This window comes from Macaca nemestrina, chromosome 12, assembly GCF_043159975.1.
Source record: "Macaca nemestrina isolate mMacNem1 chromosome 12, mMacNem.hap1, whole genome shotgun sequence".
Lineage (NCBI taxonomy): Eukaryota > Metazoa > Chordata > Mammalia > Primates > Cercopithecidae > Macaca > Macaca nemestrina.
In genome coordinates, this window is record NC_092136.1 from 98,400,024 (window position 1) to 98,416,338 (window position 16,315).

Consider the following 16,315-nt stretch of genomic DNA (forward strand, 5'->3'; position numbering starts at 1 on the left):
TTAAGTCCAATGATCCCATCAAAAGTGTTTTTCATTTCTGCTACAGAGTTTTTAATTTTTATTATTTTATTTTGATTCTTAGGACTTCCACCTCTGCTTTCATTACCCATATTTTCTTGCATGACTTTTTCTTTTCCATTAACGCTCTTAACATATTAATAATAGTTATGTTAAATTTTCTGTTTGATAATGACAGATGCAGAAGGCAGATTAGGGGGAGTGTCCCTGGGGAATCTGTGACTAGCCTGGGAAGTGGGAGAACCGGGAGAAGCCACAGGAAGTTCTTGCCTTTGCCAGGAGGAGAAGCCTGGTCTCTTCAGTTCCTGTTTGGTGGCCTGGAATCATTCTGTGAGATGGGAGCCCCCTAGCAGGAACCCCTCTAGCTTTGCTAAGAGTTTTGTGGGTTTTCCCACTTTTTCCAATAAATTCTGCTCCCCTCACCCTTCAATGTGTCTGTGTGCCTAAGTTATTCTGGTTGTGACACAAGAACCCGGATTTAGCATACTAAGGAGCAGAAATTCTGCAACAATAATTCCAACATCTGTGTCACCTGAGTCTTGTTCTTATGCTTGTTTTAGCTTTTCATACTTTTTTATTGTCTTTTAACATGACTCATATTTTGTTGAAAGCCCAAATGATGTAGTAGGTAATGGAAACAGAGGTAATACGCTTTTATTGTGTGGTTTCATGTTCACTTGTCTAAGAGTTGGCCCATTTCTACTATTTGCTATAGATTTACATGCCTTTGGATTTTAATTTCTCTAATGTCTTTTTTTAAAAAAGTTATTTTGTTTTATTTAATTTTATTTTATTGTGATTTTTTTGGTCTACCTTGTTGACTTCAGGCCTCCTTAAGCACTCCTCGTGAGAGAGTATGTGTGTTTTGTAGCTTAGTCAGCTGCAAGCCACTGTTGTTGTGCTGAAGCTTTCTTTGTGCAGTGGAGAGATGTGGGAAAGGGAAACCATTCTATTATCTCATTATTAAATCTCAGACTTTTGGTAGAACTGTCCCCTGGCATATGATCCTCACAACTTTCTTAAGTTTCTGTTTACCCCCTTGGTTGAGGCAGGAAAAGCAGAACAAGCTGGAGTGGGAAAATTGTTCCACCTTCAGGTAGAATAAGACTGTAGTAAAGTGTGTTTCCTTGGTGGATAGATGTTTGCTTTGGAGAACACTCTGGGCATGTTTTACAGTGGTTAGTTTTCAACTTCCAGACCCAGGAGAAAATACTTCTTAGCTCTTTACTGTGAGATCCTGATAAGATTACTGAAGATAAAACCCATGAGAATGTAGGGTCCCCTCAGATTACATCTCCCAGGAGTTTCTCACTCTCATGTTAGTCCACATGTGGCCTCCAGCTATTCCTCAAAATTACCTTTTTACATGTTACTGCAAGCTTATATTTCTAGTCATTTCAGCTCCAGATAAGTTCTGACTCTGGATTTGCTTGTCTCTCCAGATTTCTGGCAGGCAGTTTGTCATAAACCTCAGTTCTATAACTGGTTCAAAAAAAGTCACTGATTTACAATTTGTTTAGTTTTAGTTTTTGTTTTTTGTATTAAAGATATATTGACTTCCCAGCACTTTATTTTATTTATTTATTTATTTTAGTTTTCATAATACATTTTATTTAACCCAATATATCTAAAATATCATTTCAACATACAATATTACAAAAAATTACTAATGATACATTTCATATTCATTTTTTCATACCATGTCTTAGAAATCCAGTCCATACAACATACCTCAGTTTGAACTAGCCACATTTTAAGTGCTCACTAGCCACATGTGGCAGGTGGCCACTGTATTGGACAGCACAGACTGAAACTAAACATGATTACCCCAGCTGTTTTCAAAGTGTGTTTGCAATACCAGTGTAAGATTTTGCAGTATTCAGAAATAATCAAGGCTATAGAAGCCTTATATTATTTTATGTGAACACTTTCAGCATGTCAAGGCACAAAATAAGTATGTATAAATTTGCTTGCCAGCAGGATTTCTTCTTTTTATTTTTTTTAATATTTGTCAATGCTTTATTGGATATGACACCAGTGACCAAAGTACTAAAGCTAAAATTAGACAAATTAAATTTCATGAAAAAATTATTTATTTATTTATTTATTTATTTATTTATTTATTTATTATTATACTTTAAGTTCTAGGGTACATGTGCATAATGTGCAGGTTTGTTACATATGTATACTTGTGCCATGTTGGTGTGCTGCACCCATCAACTCATCAGCACCCATCAACTCGTCATGTACATCAGGTATAACTCCCAATGCAATCCCTCCTCCCTCCCCCCTCCCCATGATAGGCCCTGGTGTGTGATGTTCCCCTTCCCTAGTCCAAGTGATCTCATTGTTCAGTTCCCACCTATGAGTGAGAACACGCGGTGTTTGGTTTTCTGTTCTTGTGATAGTTTGCTAAGAATGATGGTTTCCAGCTGCATCCATGTCCCTACAAAGGACACAAACTCATCCTTTTTTATGGCTGCATAGTATTCCATGGTGTATATGTGCCACATTTTCTTAATCCAGTCTGTCACTGATGCACATTTGGGTTGATTCCAAGTCTTTGCTATTGTGAATAGTGCCGCAATAAACATAAGTGTGCATGTGTTTTTATAGCAGCATGATTTATAATCCTTTGGGTATATACCCAGTAATGGGATGGCTGGGTCATATGGTACTTCTAGTTCTAGATCCTTGAGGAATCGCCATACTGTTTTCCATAATGGTTGAACTAGTTTACAATCCCACCAACAGTGTAAAAGTGTTCCTATTTCTCCACATCCTCTCCAGCACCTGTTGTTTCCTGACTTTTTCATGATCGCCATTCTAACTGGTGTGAGATGGTATCTCATTGTGGTTTTGATTTGCATTTCTCTGATGGCCAGTGATGATAAGCATTTTTTCATGTGTCTGTTGGCTGTATGAATGTCTTCTTTTGAGAAATGTCTGTTCATATCCTTTGCCCACTTTTTGATGGGGTTGTTTGTTTTTTTCTTGTAAATTTGTTTGAGTTCTTTGTAGGTTCTGGATATTAGCCCTTTGTCAGATGAGTAGATTGCAAAAATTTTCTCCCATTCTGTAGGTTGCCTGTTCACTCTAATGGTAGTTTCTTTTGTTGTGCAGAAGCTCTTTAGTTTAATGAGATCCCATTTGTCAATTTTGGCTTTTGCTGCCGTTGCTTTTGGTGTTTTAGACATGAAGTCTGCGCCCATGCCTATGTCATGAATGGTATTACCTAGGTTTTCTTCTAGGGTTTTTATGGTATTAGGTCTAACATTTAAGTCTCTAATCCATCTTGAATTAATTTTCGTATAAGGAGTAAGGAAAGGATCCAGTTTCAGCTTTCTACTTATGGCTAGCCAATTTTCCCAGTACCATTTATTAAATAGGGAATCCATTCCCCATAAAGAAGAAAAGAGAGAAGAGTCAAATAGATGCAATAAAAAATGATAAAGGGGATATCACCACAGACCCCACAGAAATACAAACTACCATCAGAGAATACTATAAACACCTCTACGCAAATAAACTAGAAAATCTAGAAGAAATGGATAATTTCCTGGACACTTACACTCTCCCAAGACTAAACCAGGAAGAAGTTGAATCCCTGAATAGACCAATAGCAGGCTCTGCAATTGAGGCAATAATTAATAGCCTATCAACCAAAAAAAGTCCAGGACCAGACGGATTCACAGCTGAATTCTACCAGAGGTACAAGGAGGAGCTGGTACCATTCCTTCTGAAACTATTCCAATCAATAGAAAAAGAGGGAATCCTCCCTAACTCATTTTATGAGGACAACATCATCCTGATACCAAAGCCTGGCAGAGACACAACAAAAAAAGAGAATTTTAGACCAATATCCCTGATGAACATCCATGCAAAAATCCTCAATAAAATACTGGCAAACCGGATTCAGCAGCACATCAAAAAGCTTATCCACCATGATCAAGTGGGCTTCATCCCTGGGATGCAAGGCTGGTTCAACATTCGCAAATCAGTAAACATAATCCAGCATATAAACAGAACCAAAGACAAGAACCACATGATTATCTCAATAGATGCAGAAAAGGCTTTTGACAAAATTCAACAGCCCTTCATGCTAAAAACGCTCAATAAATTCGGTATTGATGGAACGTACCTCAAAATCATAAGAGCTATTTATGACAAACCCACAACCAGTATCATACTGAATGGGCAAAAACTGGAAAAATTCCCTTTGAAAACTGGCACAAGACAGGGATGCCCTCTCTCACCACTCCTATTCAACATAGTGTTGGAAGTTCTGGCTAGGGCAATCAGGCAAGAGAAAGAAATCAAGGGTATTCAGTTAGGAAAAGAAGAAGTCAAATTGTCCCTCTTTGCAGATGACATGATTTTATATTTAGAAAACCCCATTGTCTCAGCCCAAAATCTCCTTAAGCTGATAAGCAACTTCAGCAAAGTCTCAGGATACCAAAAGCAACGGCAACAAAACCAGAATGGGAGAAAATTTTTGCAATCTACTCATCTGACAAAGGGCTAATATCCAGAACCTACAAAGAACTCAAATGCAAATCAAAACCACAATGAGATACCATCTCACACCAGTTAGAATGGCGATCATGAAAAAGTCAGGAAACAACAGGTGCTGGAGAGGATGTGGAGAAATAGGAACACTTTTACACTGTTGGTGGGATTGTAAACTAGTTCAACCATTATGGAAAACAGTATGGCGATTCCTCAAGGATCTAGAACTAGAAGTACCATATGACCCAGCCATCCCATTACTGGGTATATACCCAAAGGATTATAAATCATGCTGCTATAAAAACACATGCACACTTATGTTTATTGCGGCACTATTCACAATAGCAAAGACTTGGAATCAACCCAAATGTGCATCAGTGACAGACTGGATTAAGAAAATGTGGCACATATACACCATGGAATACTATGCAGCCATAAAAAAGGATGAGTTTGTGTCCTTTGTAGGGACATGGATGCAGCTGGAAACCATCATTCTCAGCAAAGTATCGCAAGAACAGAAACCCAAACACCGCGTGTTCTCACTCATAGGTGGGAACTGAACAATGAGATCACTTGGACTAGGGAAGGGGAACATCACACACCGGGGCCTATCATGGGGAGGGGGGAGGGGGGAGGGATTGCATTGGGAGTTATACCTGATGTACATGACGAGTTGATGGGTGCTGATGAGTTGATGGGTGCAGCACACCAACATGGCACAAGTATACATATGTAACAAACCTGCACGTTATGCACATGTACCCTAGAACTTAAAGTATAATAATAATAATAATAATAATTACCCAAAGCTAGAGGGACACTTTACAATAAAAACATAAACACACGTGAAAAAGACATACAGCTATAATTGAAAAAGTATATGTACTAACAACTAAGATTTGAATTATACATGAAGCAAAAAATTAATTAAAGGGAGAAATAAATAGTTCTACATGTGTGGTAGAAGTCATTAATACCTTCTCTCAGTAATTGATAGAAAAACTACACGAAATTCGTGGAGACAGAATATATGTGAACACTGCTGCTATGGACTGAATTTTTGCATCCCTCCAGATTTATATATTGATGCCTAAATTCCCAATGTGACGGCATTTGGAGCTGGGGCCTTTGGGAGGTCATTAGGTCATACAGGTGGAGCCCTCATGAATGAGATTCTTTTCCTGCTGGAAGAAACATGGGAAGATGTTCTCTGCTCTCTACCACATGAAGATCCAGTTATAGCATGGTTATCTGCAAAACAGGAAATGTCTGCTTTTACCAGAACCCACCATGTTGGCACTCATGTGTCAGATTTCCCAGCCTCCAAACCAGTGAGAAATAAATTTCTGTTGTTTAAGCCACCCAGCCTATACCAAGTTATAGCAGGCCAACCCTGCTAAGACAAATACCATCAGCCACCTTGATCCAATAATATTCATAGAAAACTACATATAACTGTGACAGAATACCCACTTCTTTCAAGTGTACATTCATTGAGGAATTGCGTTGCTAGACTACGAAAAAGGTCAATATATATAAAATTATCTACATCAAGCCCAAATGAAATTAAATTATAAATAATAAGAAAATATCTAGGAAAACACTAAATTACAGAAGATACTTTAAATAACTCGTGAAGGTAAAAACATAAAGGAATTTTTAAAAATTAACTAAATGGCAAAAATAGTTGTGAAATTTGTAAGATATAATTAATGTTGTTCTAGGAGTGGGAATTATAGCTCTAAATACTTATGTTAGGAACTAAAACAAAAATCTAAACCAAAAATATTAGGTTCAACCTTATTAAGCTAGAAAAGTAAATTCAAAATAAACCCAAGTACAGAAAGCAATCAAATTAAAATAAGAGCTGAAATTTAATGACAATTAAAATAATAAGACAGTAGAAAAAGTTAGTAAAGCCAGAAGTTTATATTTTGATAGATCCACAAAATCAGGAAAATCCAGCTCTGCTGATCACATAGCAAAGAAAATAAACATAAATCACCCATTCAGCATTGGGAGAGTTATCACCAATAATTCTGAAGAAAGTAACTATGAAATAATAAAAGTTCTAAACAATTTTATGCCAACAAATTTGAGGTCTTCAATAAAATTTACATTTTTCTTGAAATATATTATGTATACAAATTAATGTAGAAAAACATAAAATATCTGAACATCACCTTAATTATTAAGGAAATTAATGTGTTGCTGGCCTGGCCAATTAGTACATGTAAAAAGGATCGAGCTCACAAAAAATTTAAAACTATAGCCTCTAGAATGACTAAAATTTCTTCATTTACAAAATATGTTGGTTGAGGGAGATAATCTCTAAAATTCTTGCTCACTTTACATTTTAAGAAAACAATATTGTAGACAAAATTAAATGTTTATAGGGATGATGCTAGAATAATGAACATAGCTTTTTAAATATTGAAATTTAATTAATGCTTTATGTCTCAAAGTCTATCTTGATTCTTCCTCTTAAAGGTCAACAGTTTTGGAAAATAACAAGCATAGTTTAATTCAAAATGTATACTAAGCACTAAAGGAATATTTACTATAAATTAATGTATTCTGAGAAGCGTGAGATTGGATTATATTTTAATTTGACAAGCATGACTAAAATGGCTGTTATTTTTCATTGTACTATAATTATTATATTAACAGCAGTTATTGTGTACTTCTTAGAAGACTACATTTCATGCTTAATATTACATGGCGTAAATATCATGTGAATGTGTATATGTTTGATCTGTAGTAATTCTTCGGGCTATTATTTTTATTAAGAATCCTATACATTAAAATTATCTTAAAACCTTTGGGAAAATACTAGAAATTCATAAACAGAAAAGTTTTAAGTGTCTGAATTTTTTCTTTGAATCATGACCATGAAAAATTACAAACTTATAATTAAGACTCTGGTGTTCTCACATGGCTATAAAGAACTACCTGAGACTAGGTAATTTATAAAGAAAAGAGGTTTAATTGGTTCATGGTTCTGCAAGTTCTATAGGATACATGGCTGAGGAGGCCTCAGGAAACTTATGATCATGATGGAAGGTGAAGGGGAAGCAAGCATGTCTTACATGGTTGGAGATGGAGGAAGAGAGAAGGGGGCAGTGGGCAGTGCTGCACACTTTTGAACAACTAGATCTCATGAGAACTCACCGAGTATCATGAGAACAGCAAGGGCCATGTCTGCTCCCCTGATCCAGTCACCTTCCATCAGGCCTTTTCTCCAACACTGGGGATTACAATTCAATATGAGATTTGGGTGGGGACACAAATCCAAACCATATCATCTGGAGCTTATTTAGCTAAGTATGACTATTTTATATCTTGATTTTTTTTTTTTTCATCTAATACCTCCAAATGAAACACTCCAGTTCAAATGTTCTTAGTTTTCTCTAGCCTAATAAAAGCTTGTAGATCCTAGAAATCTGGGAAATGGCAGGAAAACCTTGCTTGGAATCTGCTTTGATTTGAACAAGTAATGCAAGATTTTTCTCTCATCAAGGCAGAATTAAACTTATAAGAAAGTTACAAATTATAAATTAGTGGGAAAAATAACTTATGACATATTAAGAAGAAAATAATCTCTTGAAACTTAAGAGCCATTTTACTACAACCTCTTACTGAAATATTGATTTTTAATGAAACAGCAGACTAAACTGTTAATATCATCTCTAAAGGACAGGAAAACTCTTTTATACTCTCTCTCTCTCTATATATATATATATATTTATATATATATAAAATTAATTCCATTTCAGATATTAAAAGGCAATTAGAAATAAAGTAAGAATGCAGAAGAGATAAATGAAGATAAAGTAGAAACCAAATGAATTAGAAAACCAACAATAAATCTATCAATAAATGCCAAAGTTTTTTTTTAACTAATATCAAAATAAAATATATAATTTTTAGCTAGCATAAATACAAAGGAAGAGAATAAGTAAATGTATGCAAAATAATAAACTTTTTATTGAATTATAACATATATACAAAAAGCATAAAAACATGACTATACAGTCATCTTTATGACAAAGTTTAGTCAATCACCCTCTCCTGAAGAGGAAAAACACTGTACTTATTGTCAACACGGAAGATTCATTTTTCATAAATTATATCTAAATATTTTGATCCACTTTTTGATACTCTTTTTTTCACACAACAGTTTTCTGTTTGTTGTTGTATATTGTTCCATTGCAAGAATGTACGGCAATCTAACCATTCACTTTCTTCCTGTTGGTCATTTAGGTTTCTTCAGTGTTGGTTTGCTATTAAAAGTGCTACTATGAGCATTCTTGTGTATAAATTTTATCATACTTTTGCACAGTTGTTTTGTCAATACCTCTAGAAAAAAATTTGATGTGCTATAGGGTACACACATGCATATATATGAATTCTTGACCCTGGTAGCTTTCAGTAATTTCATAAAATTGTTGGTCATTATCTCTTCAAATGTATCTCCTAGTCCATTTTCTCTGACTTCTGGAACTCGAATAGAACACATGTTAAATTGTTAAAAATTATTCAACAACTCTTGGAGGCTTCTTTCAAATCTGTGATCAGTTGAGAAATATAACAGCGAAAAAAGAACAACTTTATTGCTTATACAGATGATTGGAGAATTTGAATCTTGAAAGATATGCTAATCTTCTTTAGACTGGCCCACAGAGAATAGTCAGGTCTGAATTAATATACATAGGTTTAGCCCACAGGAGAAGGGGCTGCTGACAAAAATGTCTAATTACTAAGAAAACAAACCAGCCTGCACCATCTCGTGACAGGCAGTCACAAAATCAGCACTGATATGGTGTTACTGGTGGCAAATATCCAAGTCAGACAGCACCAAGCATGTTACTGGTGGAAGGTATCCGAGTTAACAGTGGTGAATCTGTATGAGTCTGCAGCAACCTCAATGCTTGCCCCCTCAGAAGAAATAATTCAACTGAGGGGCATAAGGCAGAAAAAGAGGACAAGGCAAGTTTCAGAACAGGAGTGAAAGTTTATTTTAAGAGGCTTTAGAACAGGAAAGAAATACAAGTATGCTTGGAAGAGACCCAAGAAGGCACGTGAAGGTCACATGCGGTGTTTACCCTTGATCCTAGTACTTTAGGACTTTATAGGCTGACCCTTTCCCGTGATTCTTCCCTAAGGTGGGCTGCCTACATGCTCAGTGTCCTCCTTCTCCTTGGAAGGTGAGCACGTGCAGTGTGTTTAGGAAGTTGTATGCTTGCCCATCTGAGACTTTCTTTTCTTTTCCTGTGGTGTGCCCCCATGTGGTCATACTTGACCATTTTGTCTTTTAATGCACATACCCAGGAAATTGCTTCTTCCTGGCATCTGCATTCAATTAACACTTTAGTGTAACAGGTATAGACCATCAGGAAATGGCCTCTCCCTGGCATCAGCTGCCAAAATCATAAAACAAAAATAAATAAATGAGACCTAATTAAAATAAAAAACTTCTGTATAGCAAAATAATCAGCAGAGTAAACAGATAACCCATGGAATGGGAGAAAATATTCTCAAACTATGCATTTTACCAAGATCAGTATCTAGTATATGTAAGAAACTCAAATGAATCAGCAAGAAGAAGAAAACAAATAATACCATTAAAAAGTGAGCTAAGGACATGAATAGATATCTCTCAAAAGATATGCAAATGGCCAATAAACATATGAAAAAAATGCTCATTATTGCTAGTTATCAGAGGAATAAAAATTAAAACCACAGTGAGATACTACTTTAGTCCTGCAATAATAGTCATTGTTAAGAAGTCTATAAACAATAGATTTTGGCGTGGATGTTGGGGAAAAGGGAATGCTTATACACTGCTGGTGGGAATGTAAATTATTATAATACAAACTATATGGAAAACAGTATGGGGATTCCTTAAAGAGCTATCAGTGGACTTTCTTTTTTTCTTTTTTTCTTTTTTCTGAGACAGAGTCTCACTCTGTCACCCAGGCTGGAGTGCAGTGGTGCGATCTCAGCTCACTGCAACCTCCGCCTCCTGGGTTCAAGCAATTCTTCTGCCTCAGCCTCCTGAGTAGCTGGGACTACAGGCATGCACTACCAGGCCTGGCTAATTTTTGTATTTTTAGTAGACACAGGGTTTCACCGTGTTGGCCAGGATGGTCTCAAACTCCTGACCTCGTGATCCGCCCACCTTGGCCTCCCAAAGTGGCCAAGACGTGCATTACAGACGTGAGCCACTGCGCCCGGCCATGAACTTTCTTTTTCTTTGGGTAGATACCTAGTAGTGGGACTGCTAGATTGAATTGCTAGATTTTTAACAATTTAACATGTGTTTTATTCGAGTTCCAGAGGTCAGAGGAAATGGACTAGAAGATTCAATCTAGCAATCCCACTACTGGGTATCTACCCAAAGGAAACAAAATCATTATATGAAAAAAGACACTTGCACATGTATGTTTATAGCAGCACAATTCACAATTGCAAAAATGTAGAATCAACCAAAATGCCCATTGATTAATGAGTGGATAAAGAAAATATGGTATATACACCATGGAATACTACTTGGCCATTAAAAGAATTGAAATAACGTAAAAGGATCAAAATGTCTTTTGCAGCAACTTGGATGGAGATGGAGGCCATTATTCTAAGTGAAATAACACAGGAGTGAAAAATCAAAAACGATATATTCTCACTTATAAGTGAAAGCTAAGCTATGAGTATGCAAAGGAATACAGAGGGATATAATGGACTTTAGAGATTCATAAGGGGTAGGATGGGAGGGGGCTAGGGATAAAAACTACATTAGATACAATGTACACTACTTGGGTGACAGGTACACTAAAATCTCAGAATACACCACTGTATAATTCATCCATGTAACATAAAAACACCCGTAGCCCAAAAGCTGTTGAAATAATAATTAATTACTTAAATAAAAATAAGCATTTGCCAGTATGAATTTACCTCTAACCATTGCTAACAGATGCATACCATTAATTTTAGTGTGTTGTATCTTCAGTTTCATTCATCTCAGAGTATATTTTAATTGTTCTTTTGATTTCTTATTTGACCCAGTGGTATTCAGGACTGTGTTGTTTAATTTGCACATATTTGTCAGTTTTCCAAATTTATTTTTGTTATTGATTTCTAATTTTATTCCTCTGTAATCAGAGAACATATTGTATTGTTTCTTTTTAAATTTATTGAGGTTTGTTTTTTGTTCTAGCATATGGTCTGTACTGAAAAATGTTTCATTTGCCCTTGAAAAGTGTGCATGTTCTGCTGTTGATGGGTGTAGTGTTAGGTCTAGTTGGTTTATAGAGATATTCAACTCTTCAATTTCTTGTTGACTTTTGCCTTTTTTATTAATTTTTGGAAGTGTGACATTTAAATCTCTCACTCTTATTGTGGAATTGTCCATTTTCTGTCCATTTCTGTCAGTTTTTGTCTCATCTATTTTGATAGGTTCATATATCTTTGCAATTATTTTACCTGTTTGGTAGATTGCTCGTTTTATCATCATAAATGTCCTTCATCTCTAATCATTTTTTGTCTTAAATTCGGTATTGTCTGATATTAATATAGCCACTTCAGCCTATTACTGTTTGCAAGATATATCCTTTTTATTTGTCTATCCTTTTACTTTGAATCTGTTTATATCTTTGAAGCGAAAGTGTGTCTCCTTTTGACATCATGCAGTTGGGTCTTGTTTCTTTATCCAGTCTTAGAATCTCTGCCTCTGAATTGGATTGTATATTTATCATTAGCCATGCAAAATTATGACCCTGGGTGGTAAAATTTCACATGACCTTCTAAGTGGGCAATGTTGAAATAGTCTCTCCAAAGTGGGGAAAAAAAAAAAAGAACATTTCCTCACCAAATACTTAGAGAGAGATATATCACATAATAGGCCTCTTTGCAGGGGTTATGTACTACATTTTACCTTGAGGTCTAACTCAGGGGTCAATCATTTGTTTTTTTGTTAGCCAGAGAGAAAATATTTTAAACTTGTTGGCATACAGTTTCTGTCAGCACTACTGAACTCTGCCATTGTAGTATGTAAGCAGTCATAAACAATACATAAACAAACGGGCATGGATATATTACAATAAAACTTTATTAACAAGAACAGATGGCCAGCTCACGGGTCATGGTTTCCTGACTCTGTTATAACTTATTTACTGTGTTATCTTTAAAACTGTCCAGCATAAAAACAAATAAATACATAAAAATTTGGAGCTAGTCCAGAGTTCCCCTTTTTAGTGGTGCATAAATTTTCTCTGCAGATAGGAATTCTGTATAAAGCCTTTGACACTCCTCAATAATAGAAGTAGGTATAAAAACCAAGAGAGCTTTTACTGAAATCACAGTCTTCTACAGATCACTTTTATTATTTGGCATAATAGCTTCTTACTTAAACATAAGACACCAAAGAATCATACAGCCCCCAACTCTTCATCCCAAACTGCATATTATATAACCACAAAATAACTAAACTGACTGTATGTATCATAATCATAATGAACACCTCTTAAGAGGTAATTGGAGATATATATCTATATAGATGTCTCCAATTTATATATAGAATATATATTGAGTGATAACTGCAATAATACATCTTGAATGATATATAGTATATATTATTAACTTATAGCTAGTAATATATTATCTAATATATATTATATATAATATTATATTATGTATATCTTATATATGTTAGATATAAACCAATTTTATTCTCTCTACTCTTCACTATTCTAAGTAATTTTAGTACTTGTTAATAAATATAGCTGGGATTAGAAGTAAACAAGAAAAAATAATTAACATTATTAGCCAGAAATAGAGTGGTTGAGCTTTGTGTTTCTATTTTGGGGAAAGATGTTGAGAAAAATTTTATGTTTTTAATTAGCTATGATAAAGTATAATTTACATGCAATAAAATTTACCAAGTTTAGATGTACAATTTGATGAGTTTTCTCAAATGCGTACATTTGTATAACCACTACCCTAATCAACATAGGAAACATTTTTATCACTCCAAACGTTCTTTCCTGCCCTTGATCAAGTAAACTGTCCAATTGTTTGCGACAATTGTGACAAACATATTTTTGCTTTCCCTCACTATAATTTGCAATTTTCTTGCCCTTTTAGAAATTTTTTACCCTATTGCAAAGTGCAGGAAATTCAGAACACATTGAAGGTAAACAAGAGAATGACTGTTTTTGCCTTTTTCCTGATTATATGGGGAAAGTATTTAGTCAGTAACTGTCAAGTGTGATGTTAGTGTTTGTGTTTCCCTCCATAACCTGTAAGATATTCTTTATAAAAGTAAAACAGTTCTCTTTTATTTCCTGTTTACTGATTGATGCTTTTTGTTTTGGGTTTGGTTTTGTTTTTATAAATCATGAGTGTAGGTTGAACTTTTTCTAATAGTTTTGCTGCAGATATTTGGCAGTATCTATAAGCCAATCAAAGATGAGGAAATTTACATCTGTATTGAAATGGCTCATGGTTGATTGATCACACACACAATTTCAAAAAGTTTTTAAGTGCATAATAATGGATATCAAGTTAGTAACTTTACTAATTATACTACTTCAGACTAGAAATAAAAATATAGAAGTAAAATTGATCAGTGCTTGGAAACAACTGTTAGTTAGACACATACATTTTGCGACATATTATAACATATATATGTTGTATTACAAAAATTTAAAAATGTGTTACAGATAAAATTCTTGTATCAATTATATAATATTTTAGCTAATATATTGAAAACACATTTGTTGTTGTTAGTGATAAATATACATGTGTATACATTTATATTACTTACTATATTGGTTAGAACCTCCAAGTGAATGTCCTTTCCTCCATCCTGACCTTAGCAGGAAAAAATTCAGGTTTTTTTTTTTTTTTTTAGCCATTAAATGTGGTGTCTGTATATATATATGTGTGTGTGTGTGTGTGTGTGTGTGTGTATATATATATATATATTTTTTTTTTTTTTTTTAAACAGAGTGTTGCTCTGACACACAGGCTGGAATGCAGTGGCATGATCTCGCCTCACTGCAACCTCTGCCTCCCAGGTTCAAGCGATTCTCCTGCCCCAGCCTCCAGAGTAACTGGGATTACAGGCACCTGCCACCATACCTTGCTATTTTTTATTTAATTTTTTTCTATTTTATTTTATTTATTTATTTTTTTGAGATGGAGTCTCGCTCTGTTACCAGGCAGGAGTGCAGTCGTACGATCTCAGCTCACTGTACTCTCCGACTCCTGGGTTCAAGCGATTCTCCTTCCTCAGCCTCCCGAGTAGCTGGGATAACAGGCGCCCACCACCCAGGTAATTTTTTGTATTTTTAGTAGAGACGGGGTTTAACTGTGTTAGCCAAGATGTTCTTGATCTCCTGACCTCGTGATCTGCCTGCCTCAGCCTCCCAAAATACTGGGATTACAGGAGTGAGACACCACACCCAGCCTATCTTTAGTTTTGAAGGAGTTACTGAATGTTTGTGAAGTCATAGAAAACACATATAATTTTATTTAAAAATCTTTCATTAAGTATTTTTTTCTCAAGGCCCTTGTAGTTCCTGTCTTTGGGTCTTTCTATTTCTTCCTCCAAGTGATCTTTGGATCCAGTTCTCCTGTTCTCTGAATTATTTAGCAGGATAGCTTTGATATGCTTTGTAGAACTTCAAGGTAGACCTGCTCAAGGGGCCCTGGAGGCTCCTTAAAACTTGCTGAGAGTTAAAGCATGTACTAAACAAACCATATACAATAAAAAATAATGGGCATCTCAGCTGCTAAGAAAATAAAAATACACCACATATTAATTATATTTAGAAAATTTGACTACCACCTCTGTTGATTTGGAAATTCATGATGGAACTACTTAATTGTCTTAATGAATATCTCTACTGATCGTCACCTTCTGAGTGCTTTTGAGTATCAGCAAGGGGCATTTCTGACATTACTTCTAATTAAAGTACATGTGTTATATTAGCTATCTATTGTTGTGTAGCAATCTTATCACAAACTTAGCAGTTTAAATCAATACACATTTATCAACTCAGTTTCTGTGGGTCAGGAATTTGAACATAGCTTAGCTCTTTCCTTTTCTGAGGTTTGTATAAACCTATAATCTAGGTCCTGGTTGGGGCTGTGGTCATGTCTGATATGTAATGTAATTACATATATTCAATCACCTTTATCGTATTGTATTTTTTGTAAGGAAGCTACAGGTCTCACTTCAATCAAAAGGAAAGGATCATACAAGGACATGAATACCAAAAATTTGGGACATGGGAACCATCAAATGTCTGCCATGCTTAGGCTACAGACACGAATCTTAGAAGTAAGTGCTTCTATGAAGCAAATGTTTTCCAATAGATTTGATCGATGCTATTTCTGACAGACCCAATTAGCCCAAAATATTATAAATATAATAAATAAAGAAATATCTGTGGAAAGCATGAAGTATTTTAGAAAAATGAAAAAAATTAAACAATATCCAGAAATCAAGCAAAAACGGGCAGTTATAAATGAAAATGGGCTGGGTGTGGTGACTCATGCATGTAATCCCAACATTTTTGGAGACTGAGGCAAGAGGATCGCTTGAGCCTAAGAGTTCAAGACCTGCCAGGACAATGTAGTGAGGCCCCAACTCTAAAATTAAAAAAAAAAAAAAAATCTGGGTGTGGGGGCATGCACCTCTAGTCCCAGCTATTCAGGAGGCTGAGGTGGGAAGATTGTTTCAGCCCAAAAGGCTGAGGCTACAATGAGCCATGACCACACCACT

At 35.2% G+C, this 16,315-nt stretch overlaps 1 long non-coding RNA gene across 5 annotated transcripts in view; it reads left to right on the forward strand.

The window, feature by feature from the left end:
• The window catches only part of LOC105484299 (uncharacterized), a 518,018-nt gene that overhangs the window by 396,547 nt on the left and 105,156 nt on the right, over positions 1 to 16,315 (forward strand). For 4 of the 5 annotated variants that reach the window (XR_988855.2, XR_988854.2, XR_011611008.1 and 1 more), the window contains exon 5: positions 15,749 to 15,871. The exons of the other annotated variant lie outside the window; for it this stretch is intronic. This is a non-coding gene — a long non-coding RNA (uncharacterized lncRNA). The remainder of the gene's footprint in view (positions 1 to 15,748; positions 15,872 to 16,315) is intronic. 5 annotated transcript variants of the gene reach the window in all.